Here is a 10,309-nt window from a genome sequence, read left to right as displayed (position 1 = left end):
TTTTGTATGTTTGATTTGACTTATGATAAATTTTAGATACTCATCCCAGTCTGTGGTCTATTTTAAATTAAAATTTTTAAATTTTTTCATATATATATCCAGCACCATACAGCAGTTTTCTTCCCCACTGACTTGCATTTTAATCCTCCTTAAAATATTTTAAAACCTTTACAGCCAGGCAGTGGTGGCACATGTCTTTAATCCTAGTACTTGGGAGGCAGAAACAGGCAGATTTCTGAGTTCGAGGCCAGTCTGGTCTACAGAGTGAGTTCCAGGACAGCCAGGGCTACACAGAGAAACCATGTCTAGAAAACAAAACAAAACAAAACAAAATTTATTTTGTGTAGTCTATAGGATGGTGAGTTAGGGTAGTAGATATGTATAGTAGAGGATGAATATGATCCAAATATGTGATATGAAACACTCAAAGGCTAAATATAAACTACAGATAAATATTAGAGATATTTATTGAAGAACATTGAATTTATATATTATTAGCTTGTCTTACTTAGGGTTTCATTTCTGTGAAGAGTCACCATGACTAAGGCAACTGTTTTGAAGGACAACATTTAATTGGGGCTGGCTTACAGGTTCAGAGTTTTAGTCCATTGTCATAAAGGTTAGCTTCCTGGCAGGCAGCATGGCACAGGAGGAGCTGAGAGGTCTACACCTTGCTCTAAGGGAAACAGGAGAAGTCTGATTCCTAGGCATTTAGTAAGAGGGTCTCAAAGTCCACATCCACAGTGACACACTTCCTCCAACAAGGGTACACCTATTCCAACAAGGCCAAACAAGCATATTCAAACTACCACATAGCTAAAGTAAAAACTTCTCTACTTAATATACTGAAATACTGAATAAATTGTTTCTACTTGTTTAATCATATTTAATTTTTCTAAACATTTCAGAATTTGTATTCTAGAAAAAATTTCAACATTGCTTAAGTAAAATTCCTCTTGTCCTCATAGACCATATGCTATTCCTTAGTTATCATATAGTATGAAATATTTTGAAATTCTACTGGCATGTATTTTTATTTTCCATGCATAATCAGAACTATGCTGCTCAACTATGCAATATTTGGTACTTATCCAGAATCCAATGATATTAAAACTAACATATTTAAGAGTGTCAGATTCATAATTTAGTCATTTAAAGTATGCAATGTATTTTTATGCCTTACAGTAATGACTATCTTGGATAGCAACATACAATTTCATCATTCTTTAGAAAGGGGTGAAGGTGTGTCGTTCATATACAATCACAATACATTTTCCTAGATAGATGTCTACATTTATTAACTTTTCCCATTGTACTGGCTGGTTTTGTGTGCCAACTTGACACAGGCTGGAGTTATCACAGAGAAGAGAGTTTTAGTTGGGGAAGTCCCTCCATGAGATCCAGCTGTGGGGCATTTTCTCAATTAGTGATCAAGGGGGTAGGGCCCCTTGTGGGTGGTGCCATCCCTGGGCTGGAAATCTTGGGTTCTATAAGAAAGCAGGCTGAGCAAGCCAGGAGAAGCAAGCCAGTAAAGAACATCTCTCCATGGCCTCTGCATCAGCTCCTGCTTCCTGACCTGCTTGAGTTCCAGTCCTGACTTCCTCTGGTGCTCAATAGCAATGAGGAAGTAAGCTGAATAAAGTCTTTCCTCCCCAACTTGCTTTATGGTCATGATGTTTGTGCAGGAATAGAAACCCTGACTAAGACACCCATAGAGATATATACTGAATTTCTGCTTGAAGCATGTTATTCATAGAGTTAATGACCTCATAGTAAATATCCCACATTTTTTTAGATAATACTTTCATATGAAAGAATGCTGTATCTAACACTAAAATATGATATACTAATAACATTTTGCACTCTGTTTGTATAGCGTATATTTTCCTATACTAGCATACATCAATATATATATCTTCATATGTACAATATTACATTCTATATATATTATAATCTACACAATATTAATGTATATATGTATATATATACATATAAAGCAACATATACTATGGTAAATATGGAAAGGCCACTTATTTCTTTTAACTTGCTTAAATATACATGATTCCTTTTCAAATAATATGTGTTTTACATTTATGGCATATTTCTTAACAAATTTACCCATTCTGATATTCAATTTGTAATTACTTATTATTATAATTGATGAATTTACTAATTAATTTGATTGTGTGGATTTTCTGCTTGTCAATCTGCTTTGTTATAAGTATTATTTTACTTATTTCTTTACTTTATTCATATTTTGAGTTAAATTTACATTTTTTCTTTTTCTTAAACTGTTATCCCTTGAAACTGCATGTTATTCATAAATTGCACTTAGTATTTGTGATTAATCCTTTGTTTGTTCTATACAGTCATGCATTTCCATACTTTTCATCACTTAATTTCTGTTCTGCTATGTTTGTCATATATAGGCTATCACCATATATAGTACTTTAAATTCATGTATACTTAAATAAACCAAAGCAAAATAGATGACTTTTCCATATCTACCATGATATATGTTGTCTTGCTTTTTTCAAGATTTGAAGATTTCTAATTGATATTTATGTATGCTAATAACATTAGAATATTTGTCCATTTTTTTGTAAATAATGTTAATGATGCATCAATCAGCATTTAGTCTTCTGTGACAAGATACCTAACAAAAAACATAGAGAAGGAAATCGAACCACAGGCTACACAATTTGACAGAGTACTCCAACTGATTCTGAATATGTTTGTATTTCTTTCAGATTTCCCCCTGTGTTGTATTTCTCAGCTAAAAATTTCCTTCCAAATGCCAAAGACTCTTACTTAATCAGTATTTCTTGCAAATTATAAAGTACCCACTAAATTATTGACTAGATAAATGTATGTACGTAGTTTCAATTAAATTTAAATTAATTTTATTATTTATTTCTTCATTGTCTGGAAGAATTGCTTAAATATAATACACGAGATTAAAGAAATTTAGATTCTCAATAAAATGTATGTATTTTGAAGCTGAGATGTTGAAATTAATTGAAATTAATAGTCATAATCAGTTTGGATCAATGAAAGTTGGCACCAAACTGTGAATTTTAAAAATGTGTTTAGTGATGGCAAGATTACTTTAATTAAATTATTGAGTTTTGTATATCAATAACAATACATATGGATATACACTATATATGATTATAAATGCATACACACACACAATCCCATATCTTTTTTTTTATTAGATGTCTTCACAACAGAGCTCTCTCTATTCTGGGCTATTTTCTGTATTTTGCTCATATGAATCAACTCGTTAAAATTCTTCCAACCTGTGTTTGTGGAACATTTTATCTAATTTACAGAAAATTAGATGGAGAAAAATGAAAAATATATATGAAAGAGGGAAATTATACTAATTATGGTCAATTAATTTTCACAATTTATGTGTGTACAGATGTACAGTGAATGTATGTGTACATTCAAAACTCTTTAGTAGAACTAACCCATATTTTACTTTGAGCTCTGTAAAGGGAACTGCATTATGCGTTAGCACACTAAAATGTCACGTATGGTCCTAACACGGAGAGGATTGAATTTATTCATTTTCATCTTTCAACAACTGCTGTGTCCTTGAATTTCTCCTCGGCATGCTATTATAAATGTGTTCCCTCCTTTTCAAAGCAGATGAACTATATCCTCCTATTTGACACCACAAAATCATAGAAATGATAGTATGGAGGTACAAATACAAATTCCATTCTGCTAATTTTTCTTCTCTTTGCATAGCATTTTGGTGTTAAGAGGATATGTAGATGAACTTACAACTACTTTTCTTTCTGACAGGCATTTGAAAAAAATATATATATAATTTTAAAGAGCAAATAAATGTTTCCAATATAGTTTATGAATTTCAGGTACAGTGTTTCTGTAATGTCAAACAAACTTGAAAGACATAAATAACATATGAACAATACACACTCCTGTAATTTAACACCTGCTGCCTATGAATAGGCTGTGGCATTTTCATGCTCAAGTGTGTATGAATGCAATATGTTGCATTTTCCCTCCTACCATGGAATATCTTGAGCAATGCTGAGAGCATTTTGAACTTGGCTGTATCATGCTTGTTCCGAGGCTCCATATGCGTTCCCCCCACAATCAGATTCATGTTACCTTATATGCTTTCTAAATTGTAAATGTCACTGCACTGTTTAAGCATGACTCCTGCAATAAAAGAAGAGGAACTATTGGTTAATAAAAATGTAATAAAGAAGCAAATACTTGGAAAATATTTAAACTAGATAAAACTTTTAGTGCAATATGCTTATAAATTGTTGATACTAAATAGAAAATGTGGGCAAGATTTTACACTGCACAGAAGGGACCTAGTTTACCAGCACAGAAGGTATTGTTCTTTGACTATCTGAGACCTATTTTGAAATACACTGCATTTTATAAAAATGTAGATTATTTTCCCTCGTCTTTCATATTTTCTTTAGGTTTGAGTATCTTTGAAACAAAAGAATGTGCTTAAAGTACCAGATTTCAAAGATTCAGAAAAGATAAAAATGACATCTTCAGAACATTATGAAATCTTTTAAATTTTATTATACTATGTAGTCCTCAGAAATAGAAAATCATCAAGCTGTGTTTTCCACCTTTAAAATGAGAATAATAAAAGAAACAGTTATGTCATATGAAGGATATTTACTGAGCATTTAATAAATCATATTTCAGTACTAAGAGTGGATGAGTCCATGATATGAATTTCTCATTACAAAGAGAACACACCATTCATCCCAAAACAACCTAAGACAGTACCAATACTTTCATAGAGAAGTAAAAGGTGCCCCAGGCAAGTAAAAGATATGGCCAAGGTCACAACACAGCAGGAAGGAAATAACTGAGGATGAGAAGCAGAGTGGCTTTGCATTCTCCTCTATTTTGTTGCATTGCCTCTCAAGTAGACACTCACTGGGATATATAAGACCATTCTGTTACCCCTCTTCTCTCTTCCTCCTAATGCTTATTTTAAGTCCCTGTGGAAAGCACTGTAGATATGTTAATAGATTAACTCAATATGTGTACTCACGTTGCAAGAGAACTTTCTGAAAATAAATAAAATTTGCTTGTAATCACAATGTGATTATTAGTATAGATTAATCTTCAAACATAAGGATTGGTGACGAGACTAATTAAAAAAGTAAATTAAAGTGCTTTGAGTTGAAGAGTGGCAGATTATACAACACTGGTGCCATACCCCCAGATCAGTGGGTTGATTCTTATTTGGTTTTGGGAGGGTTTCTTATTGTCCATTTATTATTTTATTAACTTTTAAGAAGATTCTTTCAAGTACAAAATCTAGGGCTAACATGCAAGATCATTGGCCACAATGACTTTCTGACCAGCTTGTTAGGTCATGAGGTTTTTATCGTAACAGTCATGGAAGTCCAAGAATATTTTCATTTATGTGATTACCTTGCATTTCTTGATAAAGTTGTTAAAACTCATCCTCACAACCTGTAAAATATACTTTCTAAATAAAGAATCTCAGAGGGATGCTTATTGATTAGAAACATAAGCCACTCTAATAGATGGGAGAGACCCCTAACCATTAAGTATGTACCATTTGCATTGCTGTATCTGGCATTTGTCTTTATTGTAAATTAGTTCTTGGAGTGAATTTTTCCATTTATTCAATTGTATTAAAGCAAGTTACTTTTATCTTTTCATGCTCTTCCAAAAGAAATCCTGTGGAAATAGAATTTGGAGTCAGCTTGATACTTTTTATGCCTTTCTCAGTGACTAGTAAGTTTCACATGCACAAACAAAACGTCTTCCTTTCTATCCTTCAAGTTTCTAGGATTCCCCACAAAGTTCTTTGATAAATTCATGGATTGTCTTAATCACTGATTGTCATTTCACATGATTAATGTAATAGAGCAATTCAAATTTAATCCTTCCTTACTGGTTTACTCTCTAAGTAATATACAATGTATCCTATAGTGTTAGATACATCAAATATTTTTAAATGTATGTGGCTGTTAAACTACTAGTTATACCTTTTAAAAAATATACTCAGATAAATGCAGATATATAAGAAATAGGAGTTAGTAAAATAGAGAAAAATGAGCAAAGGAGAAAACCAAAAACCTAGTTGTAACAAATATATCAATGGCCGACGTTTCAAGGGAAACCCAAGGGAAGGGAGCCACAGCGCTGTCTAAGCTCACACCAGTGACATTTTCTAATAACTGTAAAATGTAACATCATTTTCTTTTCTTCTTTACTAAAGTTTCAAATTAATCTTGAACATTTTCCCTCTCTACCCAGAGAGATGTTGGCATCCAACTCTCAACAGTTACTTTGCTTCAGTTTTACAAAGAGAACATTGTAAGTACGGTTTACTTTCAATGCCTTATACATCAAGCTTATTTTCTTGAACTCATCTCTACAAATTTATTTTTAAATTAGTTAATGCTGAGAATAATGTACCCATTTCCTATAGAAAAGTAATAACTTCTCTTCTATTTATGAGAGTATCATTTCATAGAGTCCACTTGTTTAGATTCCAGTGTCCTCAGGTTATAAATCTTTGTTTTCTCCATCGACTGACATGTACACATTTAGGATACAATCTATCTCACTCATCAGGTTTATGTGGCCATCTGATCAATTCCTCCTATATGTGAAGGATATAAATTTACCCTAACTTTTTAAACTTTCTCTTGCTGCACTCTTCAAATATCCCAAATATGCTGACCGTTTTATGACAGCTCCATACAAGTTGAGTCAATTTGGAAGAAAGAATGCCAATTGAGCAAATACTAGTCCCATCTTAGTATGGAGGGAAGCCTGTTGTGCAGCCATTTGATTAATGAGTACTGTGAGAGGGCCCAGATCACTTTTTGGGGTTAATATTTCTGGGCTGGTGATCCTAGATGCAATAAAAAAGAAGGTAGATCATACCATGGGGAGCAAACCAGTAAATAGCAGAACAGCTTCTTTAGCTCTTGTCTCAAGTTTCTGTTTTGGCTTCCCATGATGTGTAAGATTGTAATGTGGGATTTGGAGCTGAAATAAACCTTTTCTTTTCCAGATCATTTTTTGTTCATGGTGTTTTAGTCCTGTAATAGAAATTATAACTTAGACACCAAACCTAAGTGGCAAGGAAACAACTGACCATTTGACTTCTTATAATTTATAGGAAACCCAATAGTACACTTGGTTAGTGTTGTTTTTAAGTATTCTTAGTCTCTTTTATACAACTCACATACCTCATATATTAATCTGTGAAACTTTCATTGCTGCCTCAGTCCTCAGTTCTGTCACAGTACTAGGTTATGAGCCTTCATTAGTAATTCCTATTTAAATGTACTAGAGCTCATGTAAGCTAAAGGAGAATAAATCTGAATCTATTAGTGTTAGTTTAACAAACACAACTCAATGTTGCATAAATCCTTATTATTAAAACCATTGTTAAATAAAAGAATATAGACATTCCTTTTCTTTTTACTTACTTTTTTTTCATACTTTCTTTACATCTTGCTCACTGCCCAGCTTCTGGTCACCCCTCCCACAATCCTTCTGCCCTCCCCTTCTTTTTGTCTTCTGGGAGGGTGAACCCCTCCCAGGATATCCTTAGCCACCTGGCACTTCAAGTCTCTGTGAGGCTAAGTGCTTCCTCTCCCACTTAAGCCAGGCAAGGCAGCCCACCTAGTAGAACATATTCTGTATAGAGGCAACAGATTTTGGAATATCTCTAGCTCCAGTTTTTCAGGACCCACATATGTCTAGCTGCACATTTGCTACATATGAGTGGAAAGACCTAGATCTAGCCCATGTATGACCTTTGGTTGGTGGTTCAGTCTCTGAGAGCCCCAAGGTTCCAGGTTAGTTGAGTCTGTTGGTCTTTCTATGGAGTGACACTTCTTATGAATAAGTCTTATATCAATAAAATTCCAAATCATAAATGAGTAACAAAGGAGTTATTCATTTGGATGATCCCAAAGATAAATATTTTATAATTTATCATTTAGACAAAGCTCAATTTAAACTTAAGAATGAAAAATACTAGTGACCTAGCTTAGTTAGACTCCAGTGCTCTCTTTACAAAATTAATTCTGAGTCTCTCCATATTTTATCCATGTAATTATGAAAATTACTTTAATAAAAAATATACCTCTAGAAGTTTTAGTCATGCTATATATACACATTTTAAAATTTATATAGAATTTCAGAAATATATATTTAAGTTTATACATGTTTAGATAAACTAATATATACATTCTTTACATTCACACAATTCTAATAATAAACTTCCAACTATCTACTTCATTTAAGGAATCCTGTGTTAGAATTTTTGAAGGCATGTGGGGAAACATTAATTTCTATAAGTTTTTGAAAATTGTAGTATTCTTGTGATTAATAAAATTCTGAGATCTTTGATGACTATGATTTATGATAAGCAACTATTTTCAATTGCTATGAAGTAGAAAATATGTTTTTAAATAATTAAAATGTAAACATAATTGACTAGTTTTGATTTAGAAAGGAAATATAATTGAAAAAATAATTTTTAAAATAATGGATGCTGTAGTTTTACAAGGAATAGAAATTATGAAAATAAATGAGACCCTAGGTAGTGCAGCTTTATAAAAATTAACCCAAATTCATTTTTCAGCAGGAGACTCATATGGCATACAAAACTAAATATTGTTTGGTGGATGTTGCTTGTTTCATAAACCTTGTCTTAATATAGCAGAAAATGTACACGCAACAAAATGTGAAGTGTCATATAATTGCATGTTTTTATCATTACTAATATGAACATGCCTTTATCTCAGGTCTTACTAGAGCCACCTAGTAAGGTACAATTACTAATAGTCCTGCTTGAAATTGCTGTCTTTGTAATCAAAATGCAAGCATACTATGTAAACAAAGATACGTTGCATATTTAGTAGATTTCTTTCCAAGCAGAACCAAGTGGGACTTTATTGACATGAACAAGCACTTCTCCTTTTAGCCAAGCTATTCAGGGAGTCTTGTGAACATGTAGGAATAGTAGTGAGCAAGTCAGAGGGGTCAGGAACAGCACAAGGAGAGTCAATAAACGCTGGTTAAAGGTGGTCTCACAGAGCCTGGGCCATGAACTAGTAGGCATGCAGGAGCTTGACCTAGACCCCCTATGCATTTTTAGCAAATGTGCAGCTTAGTCTTCATGTTGGTTCCCTAACAAGTGGAGTGGGGCTGTCTCTTACTCTGTTTCCTATCATTGACTTCCCTTCCCCTACCTGGAATGCCTGGTTGGACCTCAGTAGGAGAGGATGTGCCTAGTCCTGAAATGCCTATATGTCCCAGGATGGGGTGGTACCCAAGGAGGCCTTCCCTTCTTCAAAGAGAAATGATGAACAATGAGGGGAGTGATTTGTAAGGGTGGGACTGGAAAGGTAGGATGGAGGATGTCTGTGATGGGTAAGTAAAGTGAATATGAATACATAAACACATAAATGAACAAAAATCTTTTTTTAAAAAAACTAAATTTTCTGTAATTGTATCCTTGATGATTTAAAGAATTGTGACATAGGGATGAATATTTGGGTTATTTCAGTAGAGACACATGGTACATTACAAGCAAATAGACAGGGTTCCTAAGTCACCTGTGGCAGGAATTTCTTAAATTTTGAAGTGGGGAGTAGACTGACACATTTAAAAATATCCACACACTCTCATTTTATTTTTCATTATCTCCTAGGACATGTGATCATCAAGAGAGTTCATTTAATGTTTAAATGAGCTGGGAAGAGAGTGTGGTAGAGAGTTATTGAGGTATATATCTCTAGTCATCAGTGATGGTTAAGTTCAGGTGCTGCTCTCCCTTCATTAGAAAACTATAAGCATTTTTGGTTGTGTATGCAAAGGTATTTCCAGAAGGGATGGGTGAGTGATTCATTTGATTCAGTGGATCTCAGACAGAAATTGAAAGGCTCTGCAAAAGAAGATTTTTTTTTCTCTTTTTCCTGGAAGCTGGGACATCCTCTTGTCCTTGGGTTTCATAACTGCAGAATCTCTTGTTGTTCCAAAGCAGGGGGTTGGCCTGGCTGAGGTTCTCTCTCTCTCTCTCTCCCTGGTGGTAGGAGGCCTGCTGCTGAGGTCCAGGTCTCTCTCTCTCTCCCCCGGGCAGACCTGTTTGCTGCACGGTGCCTTAATTAAAAAAGAGGCAATGTATGAATGATTTATTTTATTGTAGGAAGGAGAAATATTGCTGGTTGAGTAGAGAGAAAGAAAGGAGAGGAAGGAGAGACAGAGAGAGAGAGAGAGAGAGAGAGAGAGAGAG

The sequence above is a fragment of the Mastomys coucha genome, unplaced genomic scaffold, assembly GCF_008632895.1.
Source record: "Mastomys coucha isolate ucsf_1 unplaced genomic scaffold, UCSF_Mcou_1 pScaffold12, whole genome shotgun sequence".
NCBI lineage: Eukaryota > Metazoa > Chordata > Mammalia > Rodentia > Muridae > Mastomys > Mastomys coucha.
Note: the sequence above shows the minus strand (reverse complement) of the source record.